The sequence below is a fragment of the Zea mays genome, chromosome 1 (assembly GCF_902167145.1).
Source record: "Zea mays cultivar B73 chromosome 1, Zm-B73-REFERENCE-NAM-5.0, whole genome shotgun sequence".
Lineage (NCBI taxonomy): Eukaryota > Viridiplantae > Streptophyta > Magnoliopsida > Poales > Poaceae > Zea > Zea mays.
In genome coordinates, this window is record NC_050096.1 from 71,004,019 (window position 1) to 71,031,759 (window position 27,741).

At 43.8% G+C, this 27,741-nt stretch overlaps 1 long non-coding RNA gene across 1 annotated transcript; it reads right to left on the reverse strand.

Moving 5' to 3' along the window:
• Nucleotides 1–18,225: 18,225 nt before the first annotated feature.
• LOC103636142 (uncharacterized) lies at nt 18,226–18,634 on the reverse strand. The gene is made up of 3 exons (XR_557810.3): nt 18,518–18,634; nt 18,322–18,372; nt 18,226–18,245 (listed from the first exon to the last, which is right to left on the reverse strand). It is a non-coding gene; the product is annotated as an uncharacterized lncRNA (long non-coding RNA).
• Between the last annotated feature and the right edge of the window lie 9,107 nt (nt 18,635–27,741).

Consider the following 27,741-nt stretch of genomic DNA (forward strand, 5'->3'; position numbering starts at 1 on the left):
GGGCTTTAAGGGACAAAGCCGAGTGCATCTCATACATGCGCCAAAGAAGACAACATATATAATCACAGAGTGTATAGAGATAAATGTCACAATAATCAGAGTACTTATTACATAGCGGAAGTCTTACAAAATAAAAGATAAATATAGCAGGATCTAAAATCCATCCTTGGCGCTAGAAAGTCAACTGGGAGACCCACCTAGGTCGAATCGAACTCCTCGTTATGGCTCCCCTTGAACCACCTGTTCTTCTCTTGTGGGGGGTGTGAGACAGCAAGAGTGAGCTCACATACGTTCATCGCTCAACAAGTTGTGGGGAATAATGTGCATGAACTCGCCAAAGGTGGGAGCTCATGAAGTGTAAGGCTTATCAAAGAAAATGGTTAAAGCTGAGCATTGCTTTTAATGTTGGTCAAACTTTTATTAGCAATTACTAGGTGTAACTAAATACCAAACCTTAATAAAAGTAATAGAACAAAATTAATAAATAATCCCATGCAAATGCAAATGACAAATTGAATTTAGGTTCCATAAATTAATCATGTGAGGGTCTGAGCCGCTCATGACCGTGAGCACGGCTAGTATACTAGTTTTACACTATGCAGAGGTTGCGCATCTTTACCCACAAGCCGTGTTACCCATCTACCAAGGGGTCATGAATCCCATACACCTCTACCAAGGAAGCGAGGCAGGGTAACACTACGAGGCCTTTACAAAGTTCCACTAGCTTCAGAAATCCCGCTACAGTTTATAGGAAGCTCCAGTGCAGGAATCCCTCGTCTGACCGCCATCGCAGCAAAATCAACCCAAGGACCTCCCTACACTAACCACTCCCCTACTGCCCTTGCCCCTTTCGGGTAAGGAAAACCTCCACTAGCTTTCCTAGTTAATCAGCCAAGGGCGTCCCATTAAACCCTTGTGGTAGCACTGTTTTCCCGGGTGGTCGCTCCATGTTCCAATTAACATAATGATCTTATCATGAACATAAATAACATAACAAAATAATTGGAACATGGATATAATGAAATATTAAACCCAAAACCATATAGAGCAATAGCATAACTACCCAAGTGAATCAGGGGTAAATAAGGTAAACAGGATAAACAGACTAGGGTGACCTATTGGGCCCCATCAAAATTAAACATATGCATTGAATAGGTGATATTAAAGAACATTATTGGGTAACAAAAGTGGATCAAGGGCACAACTTGCCTGGCACTTGAGATTCCAGTTACCAGGGTGATTCTTCAGATCCTCGTGACCTCACCGCTAGTCGCAGCAATACAAACAAACAGTGTATAGACAAAATTAACATTACACCAAACATAAGTACAAACTGAATAATAATAATCTACGCGTCGCTACGAGATTGCGGGTTCGAGAACCACTAAGATCAGAGTTACAATTAAAGGGTTATGATTATATAGGAAATATGTGTGATTAAAATATTAAACTATATTATAAATTGGTTAATATAAATTATATGATAGATTATATTATAAATAATTATCTCAACTTAAATATAAGTTATAAATTGACCATAGATTATATTCTAGTAGATTATAATGATAAGTAGTTTAACGAGACTAACCAACATAGGTTAAACAAAGATCTAATTATAAAAGAATGGGGCATGGTATAATAAATGCTATTATTTCGTAGTAAATATTTATATGAGACTAACGCAACTTGAATGAATCAAATCGGAGTTAAAACAGAGAAATTATGAATTTTCGAAGTTATTAGGTACTTAGAATATATTCATTCAAATGAACAATTTTAATTTAAGTTTCAGGGCTAAACAGTGTTACTAGTTGATAGATAATATTAAAACAAAATTATAGGAACTGGAATGGGTTAAAAAGGAGCTAGTATGAAATTTCTATGAATTCTACAAGTTCCAACATTTATTTTTCCGCTATAAATCAATTTCTGTTATTAATTATCAACTTCTTCTGATCCCTGGACTGCGCTCTAAATAAACAAAAGAATAGGGGCTAGCCCGCAAATGTTCCTAAGACTCAGGCTACTCCGCAATGGATGGCGGGTTTAAATACGAAAAAGAGCAGGGGCTCTTTAACAAAAGGTCATGGCCGAAGGGGTATGATGTGATCTGGGCCGTTGAATCCTGTTCCGACCGCCGAGATTAGACGCTGACATTATAACCTGTTATGTGATACTGACCGTTGGATCTAGCATCCACGGATGAGAAGCGATCCCGCCCCGATCAATCCTCCTCCGTCCGATACTACGCCAACGTTCCAGATCCCCCCCTCAGCGAACAGGTACGCTGAGACCAGATCCAGACCGCACAATCCTAATTCGATGCCTCGGGTTCATCCTACGAGGTGGTAACTCATAATCTAATCTGAGCCGGATAACACAGATCCAACGATTGGCACTCATCCTCTTCCTCGGGTCTCTCCACGGCGAAGTAAGCTCCCAAGACGGCGGCGCTCACGGAACCTTGCCCCAGCCCCCCGACTCCAAACCGGGATATGGTCCGCGGTGGTGCCGCACTGCACTAACCTGGACCACTCGATTATCATCGCTCGGCCCCCCCTAATTCGTCTTCCTCCGAAGCCGACCGAGCAACTACATCTCATGGTCTACGCGCAACAATGGAAACACGATAAGGTACGAGGGAAAGAAAGAGCTGTCACCACTGTTGGAGCGAGCTGGCCAATGACGTCGCACGGATCCGCGATGAGGCGCAGGCTTGATCTTACTTTGGCTATGGGGGGAGAGTTCTTGCTTGCTTCCCACAGAACGACCACGAACGGCGGATTCCTGGAGATCAGTGGGTTTTATAGAGATGAGCCCCAGGATATGGCGGTGGAGTTCGGTCTACCCCGGAGTTCATGGCGCGATTTGCTGCCGGTCTCAACCACCCGAGCATATTGCTGCCGGTGGTTACGGCATGCAGGGGATGTTTGTTACGTGGGGTCTGAAGCGCGGAGAACGGGAGAAGACGAGGCTCTGGTACATGGGGCCACCTGCCTGTGTCACGCGCGTGCCTGGCCAAGCAGTCAACGCCGCATGCACCAGAGCGCGGTGTCCAAGCGCGCGATTGGGAGGCTGAGGTGTGGTCGTCCTGGCGGCTAGGGTTTGGGCAGACGTGCGTGGCACAGCGGCAGCGCCAGTTGGGCCGCAGCGGAACAAGCGAATGGGCCGAATGGAAGAAAAAGAGATGGGCCGCAGGCAGAGGAAATCGGCCCAGTCACTAGTTCAATCATTCCCTTTACTTTTCTATTTTATTTTCTTTCACATTTTCCATTTCTATTTGCTTTGTTTTCGGTTTTCCAATACACATAAAAAAAATACAACTTCGCATTTATGTCCAAATGCTACCATCCAAAATATTGGTATGAAATGCAAAGTACACTTTTCCATATTTTTATATTAATTATTTTATTGCTTTGTTTAGTTAAAGGCTCAATATGTGTCATGCATAATTTTATTTTATTTTAGGAGAATTATTAATTTCGAGTATGTGATCACATTCTAATTTTGCCAATAAATAAAAAAAATGAATATCTTTTATTTCATTTATTTAGGCGACAATGTATTCTCTTTTACCGAGAGTCACATAATCTTGAATATATTTTTATTCAAGAACCTTCTTTAGATTCCATGAGGAGGATAACTTATCCTACTCGATTGAAGATATTTCTATTTTATCTTATGTTTACTCGATTTCTTAGTATTACTTCCTATAAAAAGCATAGGAGGAATACATGAACACCTAACTCATTTTTAGGGTTTACAAATCCTACCCCCCTTATCAAAAATCTCGTCCTCGAGATTTGTAAGGAAAGGAATACAAAACGATTGGCTTGTAATTTTAGCTTTTAGTCTATAATTGGTTCAAAATCCAGAGTCTCATTCTTTTTAGTCAATAGTGGGTGATTAGGAGAGCACAGTTACCCCGTTACATATTATGTAGGTTATAAGCTGGACAGGTTGAGGTAAGAAAGATTATGGCAAGGAAAAGACTTCATTCGAAAGGTTCAAGTCTTAATTTATCTCGAGATTCGCTTTGACTGTTGTATCCTTCCTTGATCTTTTCTTCTCCGGTCTTGGTCTTATTTATTCAAGGTTAGTGTATATCCTGGGAGTTAGGAAATATGGTTGATATGGGTGAGATAGACTACCTGATGTAGGTCAAACTCTTGTTTGGTGTTGGGTGGGGATAGGCAGATTATGCAATCCATCATGACTCTAACGGTTGGGTTAGCTCTTCTGTTCATGGTTGTTATTCTAGAGTAGGATAAATGTGCTAATTAGGGCAAGATGACTCCATAAGGATAGGGTAGAATCTTTTGAGGTCAGTTAGATCTATTAAGATGGGATAAGTAAAGTGGTTAGGATAAGATGAATCCTTCAAGATAAGATGAATCTATTAAAATAAGAGATGGTTTTTTAAGATACGATGGATCTATTAGGCTAGATATATTTTAATTTGGATAAGTCAGAATCTTTTTTTTTGAGATAAGATGGATCTATGAGTGTAGGATAGAATCTTTTAAGATGAGATAGATATTGTTAGGCTAGATATTTTAATGAGGGATAATCTAGTTTGTCTAGTTAGTTTTATAAGCATTATATATATGTAGATGTAATTGTGGACATTACCCCACAACCCATCACACTCAATCAAAGATCCAAATCAGACAAGTATCATAAGAACAAACATTCAGGCATATAGATAAAAAAATAGTTTTGTTTTTGTTCCTAAGAGTTGGTCTCCTATTCCTAAATGTCACTTTAGGCACAGGATTTCAAAGTGTGAAATCCACATTTGTCTTTAGAAGGAAAAGGTAAGAATAATCAGAGTAAGCGGAAATAGATGAGAAAAGATTAAGGAAAGTTTAGAAAGAATTAGAGTGGCAAAGTTAAGTAGAGAATGGTTGTCCAGTTCTATCTAGGTTTCGTCCTACAGTCAACATTCCTCTGATACCACTTCTGTAACACCCGGGCTTTAAGGGACAAAACCGAGTGCATCTCATACATGCGCCAAAGAAGACAACATATATAATCACAGAGTGTATAGAGATAAATGTCACAATAATCAGAGTACTTATTACATAGCGGAAGTCTTACAAAATAAAAGATAAATATAGCAGGATCTAAAATCCATCCTTGGCGCTAGAAAGTCAACTGGGAGACGCCACCTAGATCGAATCGAACTCCTCGTTATGGCTCCCCTTGAACCACCTGTTCTTCTCCTGTGGGGGGGAGTGTGAGACAGCAAGAGTGAGCTCACATACGTTCATCGCTCAACAAGTTGTGGGGAATAATGTGCATGAACTCGCCAAAGGTGGGAGCTCATGAAGTGTAAGGCTTATCAAAGAAAATGGTTAAAGCTGAGCATTGCTTTTAATGTTGGTCAAACTTTTATTAGCAATTACTAGGTGTAAGTAAATACCAAACCTTAATAAAAGTAATAGAACAAAATTAATAAATAATCCCATGCAAATGCAAATGACAAATTGAATTTAGGTTCCATAAATTAATCATGTGAGGGTCCGAGCCGCTCATGACCGTGAGCACGGCTAGTATACTAGTTTTACACTCTGCAGAGGTTGCGCATCTTTACCCACAAGCCGTGTTACCCATCTGCCAAGGGGTCATGAATCCCATACACCTCTACCAAGGAAGCGAGGTAGGGTAACACTACGAGGCCTTTACAAAGTTCCACTAGCTTCAGAAATCCCGCTACAGTTTATAGGAAGCTCCAGTGCAGGAATCCCTCGCCTGACCGCCATCGCAGCAAAATCAACCCAAGGACCTCCCTACACTGACCACTCCCCTACTGCCCTTGCCCCTTTCGGGTAAGGAAAACCTCCACTAGCTTTCCTAGTTAATCAGCCAAGGGCGTCCCATTAAACCCTTGTGGTAGCACTGTTTTCCCGGGTGGTCGCTCCATGTTCCAATTAACATAATGATCTTATCATGAACATAAATAACATAACAAAATAATTGGAACATGGATATAATGAAATATTAAACCCAAAACCATATAGAGCAATAGCATAACTACCCAAGTGAATCAGGGGTAAATAAGGTAAACAGGATAAACAGACTAGGGTGACCTATTGGGCCCCATCAAAATTAAACATATGCATTGTGTTGGGGCCGTGCTTCGGTACGCCGAAGGTCTCACACGAAGAAGCAGCTTCGGCTGAAGTCGTCTCCAAGAGATGGCCGAAGGTCCCTTTTCATGGAGCTTCGGCGTTTTTAAACCGACATAGAGATAGAATGACCTTTTTATACATATGAGTCTGAGTTAATGCTATAAACTTTCGCAAGGGGCATAATTGTAATTTGTCACAGGCTGCGACCTGTGCCTATAAATAGATGAACAGTACCTCTGTACTGTTCACATGAACCTCTCATTTGTTTTCGCATCACGCTTGTACCTTTGCCTTCCGCAGGACCGAAGGTACATTTGTAATTTAAAGTCATTTATATTCATTAATACAAGTAGAGATAATTCTTTGACAGTATTTAGATGTTTATTTCATATTCTATGATTTATGCAAATGTTTCATTCTTCGTTATTATGCTTACGAAGGTATGTCCTTCGTAACCTTCGTCCGAGATGCTCTATATCCCGAAGGGATATATTGTTATGGAGGACGAAGGACCTTAACACCTAACATTTCTTGTGTTGCCTTGTTCTTAATTCTTAGCATTTGAGAACAAGTCCCCAACATTGGCGCCCACCTCCGGTCAACTCACTTCCACCTTTCTGAGCTGATGGCTTCGTTCAACACTCAGGCTGGAGCTGCTTCGGCTTCGAAGCTGGTGCTCCCGATAACAGGCGGTTCTTGCTCAGAGCCAGCTAACAAAAGGCAGAAGAAGGAGGCTCAGAGAAGGGTGCAGCATGTTGGCGTGCAGGGACCCTTCATTAAGTCAAAATGGTCTCACATTCCAATTACCTTCTCCCAAGAGGACCTTCAGCTTAAAGATTACCCACACAATGATGCCATGGTTATCTCTTGTGTTATCAAAGGATTTCTGGTCCACAATGTCTTGGTCGACACAGGCAGTGCAGCTGACATCATATTTGCCAAAGCCTTCAGACAGATGCAAGAGCCTGAAGACAAGATTCATGATGCTACGCACCCTCTTTGTGGCTTCGGAGGGCGGCAGATTGTGGCACTCGGGAAGATTACCATGCCGGTAACCTTCGGATTTGTTAATAACACAAGGACTGAGCAAATTGTGTTTGATATTGTTGACATGGAATACCCCTACAACGCCATCATTGGTCGTGGTACCCTAAATGCTTTTGAAGCAATTCTTCACCCAGCTTATCTCTGCATGAAGATACCTTCGGACCAAGGGCCTATTGCTATTCATGGGAGTCAGGAAGCTGCCAGAAGGGCCGAAGGAAGCTGGACTGATTCCAAGGCAATCCATAATATAGATGGAGTTGAAGCTTGTGAACAGTACAGGTTCAGGAGGGAAAAAGCAGCTTCGGCTGATCAGCCGAAGCCCATGCTATTGTGCGAAGACATAGCAGATCAGAAGGTGCTGTTGGGCTCGCAGTTATCTGACGACCAGGAGAAAACCTTGATAAGGTTTTTATTCAACAACAAAGATGTTTTTGCATGGTCGGCTAATGATCTCTGTGGAGTAAACCGGGATGTTATTGAACATTCGCTCAATGTTGACCCATCCTTTAGACCCCGAAAGCAGAGGCTTCGGAAAATGTCTGATGACAAGGCCGAAGGGGCTCGCAACGAAGTAAAAAGACTCCTCAGTGCAGGAGTTATCAGAGAAGTGAAGTACCCAGAGTGGCTAGCTAACACTGTTATGGTGAAGAAGGCCAATGGCAAGTGGAGAATGTGTATCGATTTCACAGATCTCAACAAAGCTTGTCCGAAGGACGAATTCCCGTTGCCAAGGATAGACTCTCTAGTCGATGCAGCAGCTTCTTCAGAGCTCATGAGTCTCTTGGACTGTTACTCAGGATATCATCAAATCTGGATGAAAAAGGAAGATGAGCCGAAAACTAGCTTCATAACTCCAAGTGGCACGTATTGCTATCTTCGGATGCCTGAGGGGCTCAAAAACGCTGGAGGAAGTTTCAGCAGAATGACTGCGAAGGTTCTCCAGTCTCAAATAGGTAGAAATGTGTTGACCTATGTTGATGACATTATCGTCAAAAGCACGAAGCAAGAGGACCATATTGCTGATCTGCAGGAGACCTTCGCCAGCTTCAGACAAGCTGGTTTGAAGCTGAATCCAGAGAAATGTGTCTTCGGAGTAAAGAAGGGTAAATTTCTTGGATGCTTAGTTTCAACAAAGGGAATCGAAGCTAATCCAAATAAAATCGAAGCTATACTTCGAATGGAGCCACCAACTACAAGAAAAGGGGCCCAAAGATTGACAGGAAGGCTGGCATCTCTCAACAGATTTATATCCAGATCAGCAGAAAGAAACTTACCATTCTTCGAGGTGCTGAAGTCAGCCGAAGTCTTTCAATGGGGCCCAAGTCAACAAAAAGCCTTCGAAGAGTTGAAGCAATACTTGATAGATCTCACAACATTAACTCCGCCAACGCCAGGGGCTCCTCTGTTGTTATATGTGGCAGCTTCGCACTCAGCAGTAAGTGCGGCGCTTGTCCAGGAGAAGCTTTATGGCCAGCTTAAGAAGCAAGTTCCAGTGTACTTTGTATCTGAGGTCCTTAGTGTCTCAAAGAAAAATTATACAGAGCTGGAGAAGGTATTATATGCCGTTTTAATGGCATCCAGGAAGCTTCGGCATTATTTTCAGGCATACAATATCATTGTTCCTTCTTCGCAGCCGTTGAAGGATATAATGAGAAATAGAGAAGCTACTGGACGGATTGGGAAATGGGCTGCAGAGCTCAACGAATTTTACATTGATTATGTGCATAGATCTTCGATTCAGTCTCAAGCATTGGCAGATTTCATTGCCGACTGGACACCAGGGGCTCAGGATGAAGAAGCAAATAAAGATGCCGAAGTGTGGACAGTGTTTTGTGATGGCTCTTGGGGAATCTTCGGAGCAGGTGCAGCTGCTGTGTTGGTTTCACCATCCAATGTCAAAACTTGTTACGCAGCAAGACTTGATTTCAGCTGCACGAACAATATTGCTGAGTACGAAGCCCTGCTTTTGGGCCTTCGGAAATTAAAGGCAATGGGAATCAGAAGGGCAATTCTTAAAACTGATTCCCAGGTGGTTTCGGGTCATGTTGACAAAAGTTGCAAAGCTAAAGATCCGAAGCTTGAAAAGTATCTAGATACGGTCCGAAGGATCGAGGCATCCTTCGAAGGATTCTCGGTCAAGAATATTCCTCGAGGACAAAATGAGCATGCTGATTTGCTAGCTAAGTCTGCGGCACAGGGGCTGCCGTTACCCTCGGATGTGTTTTTCGAAACAATAAAGGCACCTTCAGTGGAGCTCCTTGAAAGAGCAGTCCTCAACATATCTCCTGTTTACAGCGAAGATTGGAGAACTGAAATAATCTCTTACCTTCAGGGTAAGTCCCTTTCAGATGACGAAGCTTACAATAAAAGAATAGAGGCAAGAGCTCGTCCGTATGTCATGATAGAAGGGGAATTATACAAACATGGAGTTTGTGCTCCGCTGCTCAAGTGCTTATCTAGAGCCGAAGGTATAGAGTTGATGAAAGAGATACATGCAGGCCTGTGTGGATCCCACATTGGATCTAGGCCATTACTTGGGAAAGTCTTCCGCCAAGGATTTTATTGGCCGAAGGCAGCTTCGGATGCAGCGGAGTTAGTGCAAAAGTGCGAAGGTTGTCAGAAATGTGCAAGAGATCAAAAACAACCTTCGTCTTTAACACAGCTGATACAACCCATCTGGCCATTGCAAAGGTGGGGCCTTGACTTGTTGGGCCCATTACCACCGGCTCAAGGGAATCTAAAATATGTTATAGTGGCTGTGGAGTATTTTTCCAAGTGGATTGAGGCGAAGCCATTGGCCACAATAACTTCAGCCACTGTCCAAAAGTTTTTCTGGCAGAATATTGTCTGTCGCTTCGGGGTACCGAAGGCAATTACTGTAGATAATGGAACGCAGTTTGACTCCGAAGCTTTCAGAAACTTCTGTAATCAAATCGGAACGAAGATCCATTTTGCGTCAGTCAGGCATCCGGAGTCAAATGGGCTCGTTGAACGGGCCAACGGCATTATAATGACAGGAATAATGAAGTTAATCTTCAATCAACCCAGGGGAAAGTGGCCAGATCAGTTAATCAAAGTGGTGTGGAGCCACAATACAACAACATCAAGGTCTACAGGCTTTACCCCATTCAAATTATTATTCGGTGACGAAGCAATAACTCCGGAGGAAGCAAAAGCTGGATCAGTAAGAGTAGTAGCTTCGGCAGAATCAGGCCCCGAAGATGCTTGTCTTGTGGAAAAAGATGCTTTAGAAGGGATCAGGCTTCAGGCCGTGGAGAATATTAATAAATATCAGGCTGAAACAGTCAAATGGCGAGATAGAAAAGTCCGGCTAAAAAATATTGAGCCGGGACACTTGGTGCTTCGGAGAGTGGCTAACCCAGATACACTGGGTAAGCTACAGTTGAAATGGGAAGGACCATTCTTAGTAGTATCTTCGTCAAGGCCTGGATCATACAGATTGAAGGACATGGATGGCAACGAAATTCCAAGGTCTTGGAATGCGGATGAGCTTCGGCGATACTATGTATAATATGATGTAATTTTTTATGCTTTTTCTTTTCATTTTCATGGCACCCTTTTCCTTTCCGAAGGGGGAGAAAGGTTTTTAATGGGGCCATCATGTGTAATTTCCTTTTTTAGTCTTATAAGAGCGAAATCCCCCAAAAAATGTGAATGTAACAGCTGAGAACGCACCATCGAGTGCAGAAACTGAAAAAGAAAAAAGAGAAGAAGCTCCAAAGACGTTCCCAAGGGAATGCAGAGCTTATACCGCCTAAGTAAAAGGCGAAGAAACTCCAAAGACGTTCCTAAGGGAATGCAGAGTTTATACCGCCTAAGTAAAAGGCGAAGAAACTCCAAAGACGTTCCTAAGGGAATGCAGAGTTTATACCGTCTAAGTAAAAGACGAGGAAGCTCCAAAGACGTTCCTAAGGGGATGCAGAGCTTACAGCGAAAAGTCAACGCTGATATTGCCTAAGTAAGAGGCGAAGAAGCTCCAAAGTCGTTCCTAAGGGAATGCAGAGCTAATGTGTGGTTGTTTTCAAGTAATGGCTGACAATATGGCTTCGGACATATGCTTCGGACATTCATTCGTGCATTACATTACATCATAAACATTCGCATGCATAAGCATTCATTCATAGCATTTGTGTTCCCAAGTGGCTGCTTCGGCAAAAAAGCTTCGGAGAAGTACCTTTTATGACTTGTTACGCTATGTTGTGTGCAAAAGTGAAAAGTTCCGTTGCTTCGGCACAAGGAAAAGTTCAGTATAAGGGAAAACTGGATTTTTACGAATCGTTGTGCAAAAGAGTAGTAGTCTTTTATGTTTTGTCATGTAAAGGAAAGCTTCGGCAGAAAAGAGAAGTAGTTTTTTTTGTAAAGAAAAGCTTCGGCAGAAAGGAGAAGTAGTTTTCATGTACAAAAAAGCAAAGCTTCGGCAGAAAGGAGAAGTAGTTTTCATGTACAAAAAAGCAAAGCTTCGGCAAAAAGAGGAAGCGACCTTTTAAAGCTTCGTTGTGTACGAAAAGAAGGGAAGGTGTTTTTCGCCTTCGGCTCAAAATACTGGTTTCGTCCACATCAAAGCGCTTCAAGCAGAGGGTAAGAATACATTGCAAGGTATGTACAAAGTTCCTTGAAGATAGTCTAGTTGTATTTACAAGGATTGTTACAAAAATATCCTGAGTTTTCCTACAGTACACTTCTACTGATCTTCATTAAGTTTTAGCTTCGACGACATAATTTAGGCATCATCTTCACCTTCGTCATCCTACATAAATTGAGAGATTATGAGTAAAAATCAAGAGCAAAGGAAAAGGTAACTCCGAAGTATCATTTCTTACTGGTTCAAGATGACTTCGTGCTTCATCTCCAGCTTTCTCCCGCCCGCCTTTTGTCCATATCATTTTTATAAATCTGTTGGAGATGCTTCGGGCGAGGTCAGGCATATCATCCAGGATTGATGGAGATAAGGTGAAGTTGGGCCTGTTGACAATTTTTCCGTGTTCACAGCCGGCCTTCAGAAATGCAGCAGCGGTCCCTCGAGAGGCCACCCAGGCACAGAAGTCACCATGCCCAGCTATGACTTCGTCGAGCTCGTCAATTTCCCCCTCAATGTGTTCAAAGGTTTTTGGTAGATCTTCAGCTGAGGGGGTAAATTTTTCGCTACTAGCTCCAACCGAGTAAAAAATCTTTCTTAATCGTTGAATGCACTTGTTGCTAAATTCCAGGCATTTTTCTTGAAGATTTGTCAGTAGTTTTCTCAAATCTGAATTCTGCTGAGCTTCGGCTTCAAGTTTTTCATTGAGATCTTGTTTTTCTCGTTCGAATTGCTCGGACTGGCGGAGAAGTTTCGAGTCTAGTTCTGATATTTTTGCTTCAGCTTCCGCCAGTAAGCCTTCGGCTGCCTGGAGCTCAAAGTTCTTTTTCTCAAAAGCATCTGATTGCTCTTTTATTTTGTTCTCTAAATTTACAATTATAGCTTCGTGCTTCTTATCTTCTAGATCTTGCTGCATCCTCAAAGCTTTGCTTAGAAGCATGCTCTACAGATAAACAACCTTCGTTAAAGAATATTGCCATTATTAAAAAACAATAGAAGTTAGGGAGAAGGATGTTTACCTTGAAATTTGAATAAAATAAGCTGCCGACGATATGTTGTCGTCGGTAGCGGCTGATGTCTGACTCTAGCTTCGGAAAACCGATACTCTTTGATAGAGTACCGATGACCTTAGCTCCAGCTGAGTCCCGGATGCAGCCCAGTTGTTCGTCATCAATGCCCCCAAATAGGAGGGCACCTGACTTGTAGCCGCAAGACTTGGCGTAGTCTTTAAGTTCTTCTATTTCATCCTTCGTCAGATTTTGCCCAACTAAGTTCTGGAAAGAGTAGGCTTCGTCGTCCGAAGGGTCTTCGGCTATTTCTTTTCCTTTCTCAGGCACTGTGGCCATGGTTTTTTCAGCAGTCGCACCAGCTTCTTCCGCAGCCATGTCTTCCAAAATCTTGTTGATATTCTCAATCGTGGATTTTAAGTTTGTATCTTCGGCTGTAGCGGCTTCGGTAGCCGCGACCCCCGAAGCTACGCCTTCGACAATTGCTGCACCTTCGGCAGCTGCCGTTTTTTGGATTGACGCCCTTGGCGGCGTCTTATCGATAACTTCAGTTACCGCAATGATTCTTTGCCGCTTGGGTTTGCTTGTCTTCGTCTGATCCGGCTCGTCCACCTTTCGAAAAAGCTTCGTCAGTTGGAACCCTAGTGGACTTAGCTTCGTAGGCATGGGTTCAGTCATTACCTTTAAAATTTCTTCTATGTCGCTAGTAGAAGGCGGTGTGGGGGTTCTCTCTTCTTCGGATATTTTCCGTTTCGGAGTTGATATTTTCCTTTTCTTCGGAATTTTCTTCTCTGCTGCTGGTTGCTCTTCATCCTTCGTCAGAATTTCAGCCACTCTTTTTCTTTTGTGGCCTTCGGCACCCTTATTCAACTGCTCATAGTCTGGATACTCGAAGCCCAGGGCATCGAATACTCGGTTCAACCTTCGCTTCGGTCGGGTGCCGAAGGCTGCTGTCATTAATTGATCCTCCTTTTTGGAGTAGTTCCCCAAGATTTCATTGCACATTGTCTCAACTGTGTCCAACCACTCTTTGCAGGGTTTCTTAAAGTACTTCTTGAATTTAAAGTGATAAGGCAGACGAACAAGCTCCCCCTCCTTCTTCTCTCCCTCCAGCTTCGGCATCTCCCACTCTTTTAAAGTAGGGAAAACTCTGAATGCCAAAAATTCCTGAACCAGATCCCTGGTGCCAATATGTTCTGAAATAATTTCGAATTCACCCAGAGCGGCCCAGGTAGGACCCTTTAAATCGCCGATGTGGCAGTGTGGCCTTGTCTCTCCGAAGATTAATTCCAGAGGACTTTGTACCAACTTTTCTCTGTCTTCGTCAACTTTTACGTAGAACCACTCAGACTTCCAGCCTGCTGGCCATTTGCTCCGGTAGCTGATAACAGGACACTTTGTTGTCTTCCGGTAGGCAAAATTATAGCAGCCGAAATTATCATGTAGTCCGTCTGCTCTGGCCTTTGTTTGGTAATGTAATTCGTGGGCTCGGCAGAAGCTGTCGGCAAACGGTTCCACAGCTTGGCTTCGGAGAGCCCAAATATAAACATTAAGCCTAACAATGGCGTTAGGAGTCAATTGGTGAAAATAAATGCCAAACTTTTGCAACACATCTCCAATAATTCCATGAAGAGGAAATCTCAGCCCAGCTTTTAAAAAGCTTTTGAAAATTACAATCTCATCCTTCTCTGGCTTCGGGGTAGTCTCCTCTCCTCCGAAGCGAAGTAGCTTTTTCTGATCTTCTTTGAAAAAACCTGCCTTTATCATCTTCGCAAGGTCAGCCTTTGAAACAGTTGATTTTCCAAAATCCAGGTGACTGGGCTTGCTGGGTGTAGACATGTGGTAGTCATCTCCGGAGTCAGTCCCATCAATGTTTTCTTCTTCGGCTGTTGTCGGGTTTGCTTCGGTACCAGGCCTCTCTTCCGCAGCCACTAGACCGGAGCGTTGCATCGCTTCGGAGATGGGCACAGTGTTTGAACCTTCGGCTTCGTCTCCCTCACGTACAACTTTGGCAGTAGATCGAATTCTCGCCATTTGATTTTAAGTTTGGGAAGTCAGAAACTTTTTACTTTTTTCTTCTCTCCGAAGCTCTTCTTTCTGACGAAGCAAGTGTCGAGACGGACCTTCGTTCGATTTTGGGATTTAAGCTTCGGCTATGATGGAAAATTTCGGCAGCAAAACAGTGCAAATAGCAATGAATGCTGTGGTAACTTCACACCTACCTGCTTGTTTATATAGTACTGCAGGAAAGAAGGCGAAGCGGCGGAATTATTACACCAGGCGCGCCGTAACTTGTACCCGCTGCGCAGTGGACCGCAAGGATCAAACAGTAACTCTGCAAGGTGGGACCGACACGCGCTCGGAAGTCGGATCGTTTCTCCGCAACGAGCTCAGGGAAGGTGTTTTTTGGACCTTCGGCTTCCCGAAGCTGAAGAGGCTTTTTTCACGGGTCAAGCTCGTTACGAAGAACGATCTAGCACCGCGAAAGGGGCTACTGTTGGGGCCGTGCTTCGGTACGCCGAAGGTCTCACACGAAGAAGCAGCTTCGGCTGAAGTCGTCTCCAAGAGATGGCCGAAGGTCCCTTTTCATGGAGCTTCGGCGTTTTTAAACCGACATAGAGATAGAATGACCTTTTTATACATATGAGTCTGAGTTAATGCTATAAACTTTCGCAAGGGGCATAATTGTAATTTGTCACAGGCTGCGACCTGTGCCTATAAATAGATGAACAGTACCTCTGTACTGTTCACATGAACCTCTCATTTGTTTTCGCATCACGCTTGTACCTTTGCCTTCCGCAGGACCGAAGGTACATTTGTAATTTAAAGTCATTTATATTCATTAATACAAGTAGAGATAATTCTTTGACAGTATTTAGATGTTTATTTCATATTCTATGATTTATGCAAATGTTTCATTCTTCGTTATTATGCTTACGAAGGTATGTCCTTCGTAACCTTCGTCCGAGATGCTCTATATCCCGAAGGGATATATTGTTATGGAGGACGAAGGACCTTAACACCTAACATTTCTTGTGTTGCCTTGTTCTTAATTCTTAGCATTTGAGAACAAGTCCCCAACACATTGAATAGGTGATATTAAAGAACATTATTGGGTAACAAAAGTGGATCAAGGGCACAACTTGCCTGGCACTTGAGATTCCAGTTACCAGGGTGATTCTTCAGATCCTCATGACCTCACCGCTAGTCGCAGCAATACAAACAAACAGTGTATAGACAAAATTAACATTACCCCAAACATAAGTACAAACTGAATAATAATAATCTACGCGTCGCTACGAGATCGCGGGTTCGAGAACCACTAAGATCAGAGTTACAATTAAAGGGTTATGATTATATAGGAAATACTAGGTGAGTGCCCGTGCGTTGCAACGGTAACATATAATATCACGATAACTTATGTTCAAATATATATTATAATTGAAATGAAAAACATTTCGTAATCCAAAGTAGACAATATACGCATCATAAAATAGACGGATTTGGTATGAACCAATGGCAAAGTTATTCTAAAAATTTAAGAGAACCAACATCTTTTCCATTAGGCGCCACATACTTAAAGCATGTAAGTTTCTTCCTAAAAAGCAAATATCAGATGAACTTCGCTAGTACAATGCCCATGCATTGCAAGTTGCAACGACATACAAATTATTCGATAAAATGTTAGTGCACAATAATTTCCACACCTACATATACAATGCAATCAAACATATAAAAGAGAAACTAAAAGGTTAATCTTATCACGGGCTTCAACAGACGGGATATGCTCGAAATCATACTTGCTTGCACGGATACAGACTTGCACTTGATGGACTAAACTAATAGGTGAGTTCTCTTCTAATCTAAAGGAAGAGTAACGAATTGGGTATTCTCAAGTATGGAAACTGCTAGGCAATTCTAAAGTACCTGTCAACGGGCACATACCTCTTGACGACTTGGGGATTCAAACTTAAGTTCCCCATGGTTTTAACTGAATGGCGATTCGTAAGTCCCCTATTCTCAACTATGGAATATGAGATGTTTGCATATCACGTTTACACAAAGTTGAAAGCATGGATTATGCAACAACATGCAGCAATCAGGAGAATATATACCTTCAATTCAGAATCCACTTTTGATTTTGCTCTACATCCATCAGATAGATGCAAATAAGTAGCCAGAAAGAAAATGCAAAATCTGTTGCACATTCACCTTGCGCCAAGTAGAGCCACACTCTAGAAGCAACCCATTTTCATCCTCTCCACTTTGACATTCTTCATAAATATCACACAATTCACCAAGTATAGATAGGCTTCCAGAATCCAGCCCCCATTTTTTTAGTTCCCAATGCAGTTACATTACAACACAACAGGTACAACTACTTTAGAAATGTGCACTCTACAAATAACACACCCAAGCGTGGACCATCGCCACAAGAGCAAAAACATCAGAAAAAAACACCACCACGCCAGAGTAACCCGATATGCTTCCTACCGTGTTCTTGCAGGGTGCAAGAGATATACATTACAATGCCAGTGTGTTCTCCATCAGTTATCTTGCCCTTGAGGGTCGCCCTTCCGTTTCGTGGTGCCTCGGGGCCGAGACGATTTGTTGCCTCTTGACAAGTGCCTATCCTCTAGCTTTTGCTTGTCATCCAATAACTCGGATGGAAGCTCGGTGGTGGTTTCAGGCCATGGAGTGCGCTTTGCGGGGACGACGATTTCCAAAGGTGGCTCAATTACCCACCTGCAAAAGAACATATTTGGTTGTGGCTAAGAAAGAAAACGAAAGCTAAATGGGCAAAAGAAATAAACGAGAGAGAGAGAGATGAGTAAACAACTAACTACACTCTAAACGATTCAATTTCTTAGCTAAGGGAACCCAATCCTTTCACTATGTTGGTTTCACTAAGAGAGAGAGAGAGAGAGAGAGAGAGATGAGTAAACAGCTAAGTACACTCTAAACGAACCAATTTCTTAGCTAAGGGAACCAATCCTTTCACTCTGTTGGTTTCACTGAAACTAATGTTTTCCTAAGGAAACCCAATGTTTGCACTCTGTTGCTTTCAGTGAAACTAACCATTTTCCTTACAAAACCTTTTGGCTGTTCAAGGTCTTAGGAATAAGGTGCTATCATACATGGTTATCAAATTCTTGAATTTAGATTTGAATACTGTCAGTTGTGTCAGACAAGATATGAATAGATATCGACATCATATATATCGAATTTGAGCATTTGGATATGAACAGATTTGAACTCTAAATGAATTAGAACACAGATACAAACAGAAAATATATGTACTATTTGTTCCCCAACCTTTTAGTGTCGAAGCTATTTGGGAGAGGCTACATGGCTAAATCAGTTTACAATAGAAAAACACATATAATTTGAGCATTATGTAGGTAAAGCAAAGCAACTATATTTAAGCTGCATATATCACACATGGTCCAAATCAAACATCTGACTTTGAGAAAGTATTCTATCGATTTCAAACAGAACAAACTATGGTCATACAATTCTAGGTATATGATAATACCTTGAGAATACTGGTCTTGCCTCAATAGAATTGACAAGTATGCCATCATAGCTGCAGAAATAATGCAAACAAACCTGATGAGGAAATAATTAGAAAGTGAGGCTGAGGCCACATATCTTATCAGTAGAAGCAGGACAGGACATATAATACTGTAACCTAGAAGAAAACAACAGGAGAGATGATTTCTGAAACTTACTCTAACCAATCTACTGAAATAGGTAGGTTTGCGTCCTCAGGTAGTATGCTCACTGGTACTCCAATGGCTCCCCAGATGTTACCACATGGGCCATCCTCAAGTGAGAAAACCTGGATTGACAATTTGATAAGGGAATTAAAGGCAGCAATTCAGCAAAAGTATTTTGATGTACATCATAATGTTGAATCTTATTTTGATTAGTCTAAAGTAAAATATTGCTAATTCACAACTTATGCAGGTAACATTTTATATTACACACAAAAGGGTAAAAGTACCAGTTCCTTGCACATTTTAGCACATAAGACTATACACCAAAGAGGCAAAGTTGTTCAATCTGGATACCAAAATGCTTCCAAGTTCTGACAGAAACTTATTAGAGGAGGCAACTCTCAGGACAAAACATAGTAGATGAAGTAAATTCATCAAAAAGGATTGCATCTCCAATTTAGCCCATCAATTTTTTTCCATACCACAGAAACTGCACTGACACAAACCTAGCAAAATACAGTTCGCATTACATTACTTCAACACTACACCAAACTGCAGAGCATTTAACTGCTATGTGTCAATTGAAGTAACCTCATAGGTGCATTCATTGGGGGGCAAGCTTCGGCATCATACTGCCGTCGCAAATGAGGCATGAGACTCGTCTATCCCCACAGACGCGACGAAGAGGACGTACACGGCGGTCGAGATTTGCCCGCAGGGTTAATCGAACAGGAGCTAAGGGAGCAGGGCCAGCGGTGGTGAAGGGGACGTCACGCGTGCGTGCCCGCTCGGACGACGAAGAGGAGGTGGATCAAGAGGTGACAGGAGTGCCTCACGGGGCCATACCGGGAGGTGAAGGAGCTCGACGTGTCCCGCACCACCTCACACAGGAGCTCCAGCGACAGGCACCTGACAACAATTCATGAACTATTAAGTCAACCTATTCTAAGGGCAAGCAACAATTAAACCTTAAACTGAATGAATATACCTCAGTCGCATCCTTCTTAGCGACAGGCACCTTCTTCTTCCAACCGATGTCCACTCCATAGTGAGTGAGGTACCACTGCTTGAATGGAGCAGCATCAACTTGTATAATAGCGAGAGTCTGAGTCCTCACAAGCTCATTGTTTGATGCATTATAGACCACATCCAAGATGCGAGTCTTGCGGGTAAGAGCCTCACTTCCCCACAAGTAGTTACCTGTATCCAATCGGAGAGCCCTCCACTTCACGTTGCCTCCACGGACAGACCCTCCTAACTGTCTTATTGCAAAAAAAACACTAACTTCAATACTGACTTAGAACAAAAGAAACAGGACACTGACTGAAGAATGATGTGGCATACATAATTACATACAATTTAGTATTGGTTCAGAAGTGCATAGTTTGTAGTAAATGAAATGTGGCCTGGAGAGCTATCAAATTTGTAGCTCTTCTATATTTGGACAAGAACCTAGTTCTGTTCTCTCACTGCTGCAGAAAATATTGCCCAAGATTCTAAATCAATGATGGATAAATGAGAAGATGGCAAAGAACTAAATGCAGGCCATATTTCTATATCTGGCAATGTCATAGAATTATTATTTATTGACAAAAGATAACGGTTCGGTACATAAAGAGTAAATCTCCTTTAGATTGAAGGTCTCCTAGTTCTGGTTAGATGGTTAAAAAATGAATACCTTGTTTCCCTTTCCTTCAGTGTCCCTCTACTTTGCAAGAACTGTCCCACAGATGAGCTTCATATTTCCCACTCCATCTATACTTGCACAAATTGATGACTTTGGCAAATTGACCCAGTATGCTTAGCAGACAGTGTGTATTTAGTTAAGATACCAAAGTGATAAATCAATTGAATTGTTTGTCTCCCCTTAGCAACTGCTACAAATTACAGGGACATGCCACTCACCTAGTCACACCATGGAAACTTGACGATCGGGAGCCAGCAGGTCGCACCGCAGAAGTGGCGGCAGAAGCGCCTACAGCACCCTTCGCTTCACTGTACCCTGCAACTGTCCCAGGATTAATACGGTCAATAATGTCATCTGCAGGCTCGTCCTTCTTGACAATGGTGAGCACTTGAACTCTCTCATCCTCGTCGCCGCAATATTCATTTCCAACCAAAGTAACTAAAGCAGCCCTCTTGCCAGGGTTCTCATCATCTGCGCAGCCTTCAACTTCACTTCCATAGTCGACCTGCTCACACTTGGGTAACTTCTCCTCCTGTCGATCGCCACTGGATTGCCCAGCCTTTCCTATGCCTGCATCCTTAGTTCCTGGCACTGCTGCACCGTGCGTCTCACAGTTTCCCTGGGTGCTCATCGCCTTTACAGCAACTGCTGGCACTCTATTCAGATTGATAGACTATGGAAGTAGCTAACGAAATACAACAAACTATGCATGAATTAAGGATGAAGCGTAGGGGATGATATAGTCGCTAGCCTCGGGGACATGGAGACACAAAATGTCGCTGATGAGCTGAGCCCTGCGCCGATGGGCAGGTCCGAGGACACCACTGCCTTGCTAGGCCTGCATCTACACAAGAACACAACCAATTACATGTGTGAAAAAAAGTTAATATGGGCGAGAGTCAGGCATCACACACACAATGCAAGATTGATTGATCTAGGTGGAAGAAGCAACCAACCCCAAAATGGAGGCGTAGAGGAAAAAGAAGGCGGAGAGACCAACGGAGAGCCAGATCTTGGCCTCAGGGATCTCCTAGTCCTGCAAGAGCCTGGCAATGGCGGCCAGCTGGTCAGGGGAGCACGGCGCCGGAGCCTCAGGGTTGGCGCTGATCTCCTCCCCTAGCGCCCTGCGGAGGCACGAGAACGACCACGAGAAGGTGAGGCCCGAGTCCCTGACCATGTGTGTGGTGTGAGGCTATTAACTGACGGCGCAAATGCATACCTCAAAAATTCAGCTACGCTCTCACGGATCGCTCGCTCAAACTGCCCCATCAAGAATTCCACCTCCACCTGTGAATTGGCAAAACGAGCCGTCAAGCTCGATTGTCGGTGACAAAGAAGGCGGCGGCAAGCGTACCTTGGGCCGGCTCCAGTTCTCGTGGGAGAAGGCGAAGGCGGTGAGCGTGCGGACGCCCCAGGCGCGGGAGAGCCGCACCACCTCCTCCAGCGCGCGGCGCCCGGCCTCGTGCCCGGCCGTGGACGGCAGCCTACGCGCGCGCACCCACCGCGAGTTCCCGTCCATCACCACAGCCACGTGCCACGGCAGCGACTCCATACGCATCCAGCTCCACCACGCCGGAGCCAGCGCCGCCACCCTCTCCTGCGTGGCAACGAGGGAGAGGAGCTGTGAGAAGAGTACCAGCGACCGCGACGACACGAAGAACCAGTAGAAGTCAAGGTTGGTGGGAGTACCTGGGCCTGCGGGGCGGAGGAGGAGGGAGGAGTTGGTGTAGAGATCGATGGCAGCGGCGATGGCTGCGGAGCCGTGGATGACGGCGTGCTCGCCTGCGAGGATGATCTTGACGGGCGCGCGAGCGCGCACTTCCAACGGCCCCCGATGCTCCGCCGTGCCGGCGACTGGATCCATGGCAGGGCACTGGGTACGCCGCCGCCGCCTCAACGCCACCACGCTGTCGTCGCGCCAGTTCGTCATCGCGAGACAAAAGGCACGTGCGTCGCTTCCCCCGGGCCGGTTGGCCGTGTTCGGCCGTCGCTGCACTACTGACGCCACTGGCCACTCCGACCTCTGCTGCGGCGAGGAGGGTGGGGTGGCCTCCCTGTCCGGGCCCAGGCTCGGGTCGCTGCTCCCCTTGTCCTCCATCGCACGCCACCTGCACGGATCCTTGCGGCGACGCTTCCTTATCCTCCTCGGAGAGCGGGGACGGGGCGGATATCTCGGGGCTCGAGAGGCGGGCGAGAGAGGGGAGTGGATCGCGCCGCACTGCACGCCGAGGAGAACTGCCTCTACTGGGAGTGGATCGTGCCGAGGAGTGAATTGCGGTGGACCGGGATGGGTGGGCACAGCCGTGGATCGCGGCGAGGAGGAGAACGCAACACGAGAATTCCATGGAGAGTAGATTGGTGAGGGAGTGGATCACGCCGCTCTACGCGCCGAGGTAGAGAATTGCCTCTACTGGGGGAATGGATCGCGGTGGACCGTGCGACGAGGAGTGGATCGTCATGGACCTTCCATCCATGGACCTTCCATCCGCGATTACCCACGGGACCTTCCATCCGCGCTATAGGCAGAACCGTGCACCAGGAAACTGTGAACGTCTACACTAAGGTCTTAAGAGTAGTAAAGATGTGTGATTAAAATATTAAACTATATTATAAATTGGTTAATATAAATTATATGATAGATTATATTATAAATAATTATCTCAACTTAAATATAAGTTATAAATTGACCATAGATTATATTCTAGTAGATTATAATGATAAGTAATTTAACGAGACTAACCAACATAGGTTAAACAAAGATCTAATTATAAAAGAATGGGGCATGGTATAATAAATGCTATTATTTCGTAGTAAATATTTATACGAGACTAACGCAACTTGAATGAATCAAATCGGAGTTAAAACAGAGAAATTATGAATTTTCGAAGTTATTAGGTACTTAGAATATATTCATTCAAATGAACAATTTTAATTTAAGTTTCAGGGCTAAACAGTGTTACTAGTTGATAGATAATATTAAAACAAAATTATAGGAACTGGAATGGGTTAAAAAGTAGCTAGTATGAAATTTCTATGAATTCTACAAGTTCCAACATTTATTTTTCCGCTAAAATCAATTTCTGTTATTAATTATCAACTTCTTCTGATCCCTGGACTGCGCTCTAAATAAACAGAAGAACAAGGGCTAGCCCGCAAATGTTCCTAAGACTCAGGCTACTCCGCAATGGATGGCGGGTTTAAATACGAAAAAGAGCAGGGGCTCTTTAACAAAAGGTCATGGCCGAAGGGGTATGATGTGATCTGGGCCGTTGAATCCTGTTCCGACCGCCGAGATTAGACGCTGACATTATAACCTGTTATGTGATACTGACCGTTGGATCTAGCATCCACGGATGAGAAGCGATCCCGCCCCGATCAATCCTCCTCCGTCCGATACTACGCCAACGTTCCAGATCCCCCCCCCAGCGAACAGGTACGCTGAGACCAGATCCAGACCGCACAATCCTAATTCGATGCCTCGGGTTCATCCTACGAGGTGGTAACTCATGATCTAATCCGAGCCGGATAACACAGATCCAACGGTTGGCACTCATCCTCTTCCTCGGGTCTCTCCACGGCGAAGTAAGCTCCCAAGACAGCGGCGCTCACAGAACCTTGCCCCAGCCCCCCCGACTCCAAACCGGGATATGGTCCGCGGTGGTGCCGCACTGCACTAACCTGGACCGCTCGATTATCATCGCTCGCCCCCCCCTAATTCATCTTCCTCCGAAGCCGACCGAGCAACTACATCTCATGGTCTACGCGCAACAATGGAAACACGATAAGGTACGAGGGAAAGAAAGAGCTGTCACCACTGTTGGAGCGAGCTGGCCAATGACGTCGCACGGATCCGCGATGAGGCGCAGGCTTGATCTTACTTTGGCTATGGGGGGAGAGTTCTTGCTTGCTTCCCACAGAACGATCACGAACGGCGGATTCCTGGAGATCAGTGGGTTTTATAGAGATGAGCCCCAGGATATGGCGGTGGAGTTCGGTCTACCCCGGAGTTCATGGCGCGATTTGCTGCCGGTCTCAACCACCCGAGCATATTGCTGCCGGTGGTTACGGCATGCAGGGGATGTTTGTTACGTGGGGTCTGAAGCGCGGAGAACGGGAGAAGACGAGGCTCTGGTACGTGGGGCCACCTGCCTGTGTCACGCGCGTGCCTGGCCAAGCAGTCAACGCCGCATGCACCAGAGCGCGGTGTCCAAGCGCGCGATTGGGAGGCTGAGGTGTGGTCGTCCTGGCGGCTAGGGTTTGGGCAGACGTGCGTGGCACAGCGGCAGCGCCAGTTGGGCCGCAGCGGAACAAGCGAATGGGCTGAATGGAAGAAAAAGAGATGGGCCGCAGGCAGAGGAAATCGGCCCAGTCACTAGTTCAATCATTCCCTTTACTTTTCTATTTTATTTTCTTTCACATTTTCCATTTCTATTTGCTTTGTTTTCGGTTTTCCAATACACATAAAAAAATACAACTTCGCATTTATGTCCAAATGCTACCATCCAAAATATTGGTATGAAATGCAAAGTACACTTTTCCATATTTTTATATTAATTATTTTATTGCTTTGTTTAGTTAAAGGCTCAATATGTGTCATGCATACTTTTATTTTATTTTAGGAGAATTATTAATTTCGAGTATGTGATCACATTCTAATTTTGCCAATAAATAAAAAAATGAATATCTTTTATTTCATTTATTTAGGCGACAATGTATTCTCTTTTACCGAGAGTCACATAATCTTGAATATATTTTTATTCAAGAACCTTCTTTAAATTCCATGAGGAGGATAACTTATCCTACTCGATTGAAGATATTTCTATTTTATCTTATGTTTACTCGATTTCTTAGTATTACTTCCTATAAAAAGCATAGGAGGAATACATGAACACCTAACTCATTTTTAGGGTTTACACCAACGGTCGGCCGCATAATCCGCGCGCGACGCGTGGCAAGAGCCAACGGTCAGAAGGGGCACCAGACTGTCCGGTGTGCACCGGACAGTGTCCGGTGCACCAACGGCTCCAAAGCGCCAACGGTCGGCTTCGCCAAAGAAGGAAAGAAATCCGCACCGGACAGTGTCCGGTGGTGCACCGGACTGTCCGGTGCGCCAGGCGACAGAAGGCAAGAATTGCCTTCTTGAAATGCTCTCAACGGCTCCTAGCTGCCTTGGGGCTATAAAAGGGACCCCTAGGCGCATGGAGGAGAAAACAAAGCATTCCTTGAGCATTGTTGAACACTCACACTTCATTCTTGCGCACTTGTTCGACATTCTTAGTGATTTGAGCTCCGTTCTAGTGAGAACCTCGAGATATTGTCTTGAGCTCAAGTCTTGGTCTTGTGTGTGCTTATTTGCTGTGGATTTGAGTGTGTTGCTTCCCTCCCTTACTCTTGTGCTTCATATTGATTCTTATTGTAAGGGCGAGAGACTCCAAGTTGTGGAGATTCCTCACAAACGGGAAAAGAGTAAAGTAAAGAAGAACACCGTGGTATTCAAGTTGATCATTGGATCACTTGAGAGGAGTTGAGTGCAACTCTCGTCCATTGGGACGCCACAACGTGGAGTAGGCAAGTTTTGTACTTGGCCGAACCACGAGATAAATCCTCGTGTCTCTTGTGCTTGTCCTTACTGTGTCTATTGTGTTTCACAAGAGCTCTCCTATCTACTCACTTGATTCCATTGTTCTAACTCTTAATCAAGTTTGTGGTGTTAAGTTTTAAGTTTTTACAGGATCACCTATTCACCCCCCTCTAGGTGCTCTCAATACTTAGTATGTTTTTTGTCATGATATATGTTTATACACTTTTGCCCCCTCATTTATGCAATTTTGCAAACGAGATGCTGCCGAAATTTTATATACGGATGTTAGAAGTGTAGTTTAGTGGCATTCCGGGGTGTTTGTGGATCCCGGGGTGGTACAGGCCGTGAAAAGAATCATGAGATATTTAGTTTACACTCCTAAGTTTGGTCTTTGTTACCCCAAGGGATCCACTTTTGATTTAATAGGATATTCAGATGCTGATTGGGCAGGGTGTAAAATTGATAGGAAGAGCACATCAGGGACTTGTCAGTTTTTGGGAAGATCCCTGGTGTCTTGGGCTTCAAAGAAACAAAACTTAGTAGCTCTTTCTACCATCGAAGCCGAGTATATTGCCGCAGGTCATTGTTGCGTGCAATTGCTTTGGATGAGGCAAACCCTCAGGGACTATGGCTACAAATTGAGCAAAGTCCCTCTCCTATGTGACAATGAGAGTGCTATCCGCATCGCGGAGAATCCCGTTGAACACAGCCGCACTAAGCACATAGACATTCGACATCACTTTTTGAGGGATCACCAACAAAGGGGGATAACGAGATAGCCTATATTAGCACCAAAGACCAATTAGTCGATATATTTACCGAACCATTAGATGAGAAAACCTTCACCAAACTTAGAAATGAGCTAAACATTCTTGATTCTCGGAACTTTGATTGACACTTTGCACACATAGCTCATTTATATACCTTTGATCATATCTCTTTCATGACTACGACTAACGTGTTTTCAAGTGTATTTCTATGCTAAGTTGTAGATTGAAAGGGAAATGGAGTCTTCGGCGAAGACAAGGCTTCCACTCCACTCTACCGGTATCATTTACCCTTCGCCATCACTCCACATCACTCTCAATTTGGTATAATCTTTCACTCATATTTACCTATACCAATGAGGGAGTAACTAAAAAGGGCTCTCAAAAGACTCCGTTTTTGGCGACTAATGCCAAAGGGGGAGAAATATTAAGCCCAAAGCAAAAGGACCGCACCACCACCAAATTCAAAATTTTCAAGAATTTTTCCAATTGGTATCAAATGAATTTGATCTCTTTCAATTGGTATGTCTACTTTCAAAATTGATATCTATTAAAACCCTCTTGAAAACTAAGAGGAGAATTTCATTCAGGGGGAGTTTTGTTTAAGTCAAAGGAAAATCATTTGAAACAGGGGGAGAAAATTTCAAATCTTGAAAATGCTTCTTGCAATCTTATACCTTTGACTATTTGTAAAAAGATTTTCCAAAAGGATTTGCAAAAACAAAACAAGTGGTGCAAGCGTGGTCCAAAATGTTAAAAGAAAGAAAGCAATCCATGCAAAACAAGTGGTCCAAAATGTTAAAAGAAAGCAATCCAACATTCAATATAAATTGGTTTAATTCCAAGCAATCTTTGCACTTGCCTTATGCAAACTAGTTCGATTCTGCACTTATATATTTGCTTTGGTTTGTGTTGGCATCAATCACCAAAAAGAGGGAGATTGAAAGGGAAATAGGGTCAAACCTTTTCCTAAATAATTTTGGTGGTTGAAATGCCCAACACAAATAATTGGACTAACTAGTTTGCTCTAGATTATATATTCTACAGGTGCTAAAGGTTCAACACAAACCAATAAAAAGATACAAGTTAGGGTTCAAAAGAAAGGAGCAAAAGAAACCGAAGAGAACCCTGGTCTGGCGCACCGGATTGTCCGGTGTGCCACCGGACAGTGTCCGGTGCACAGAGCCATACTACTTCAAAC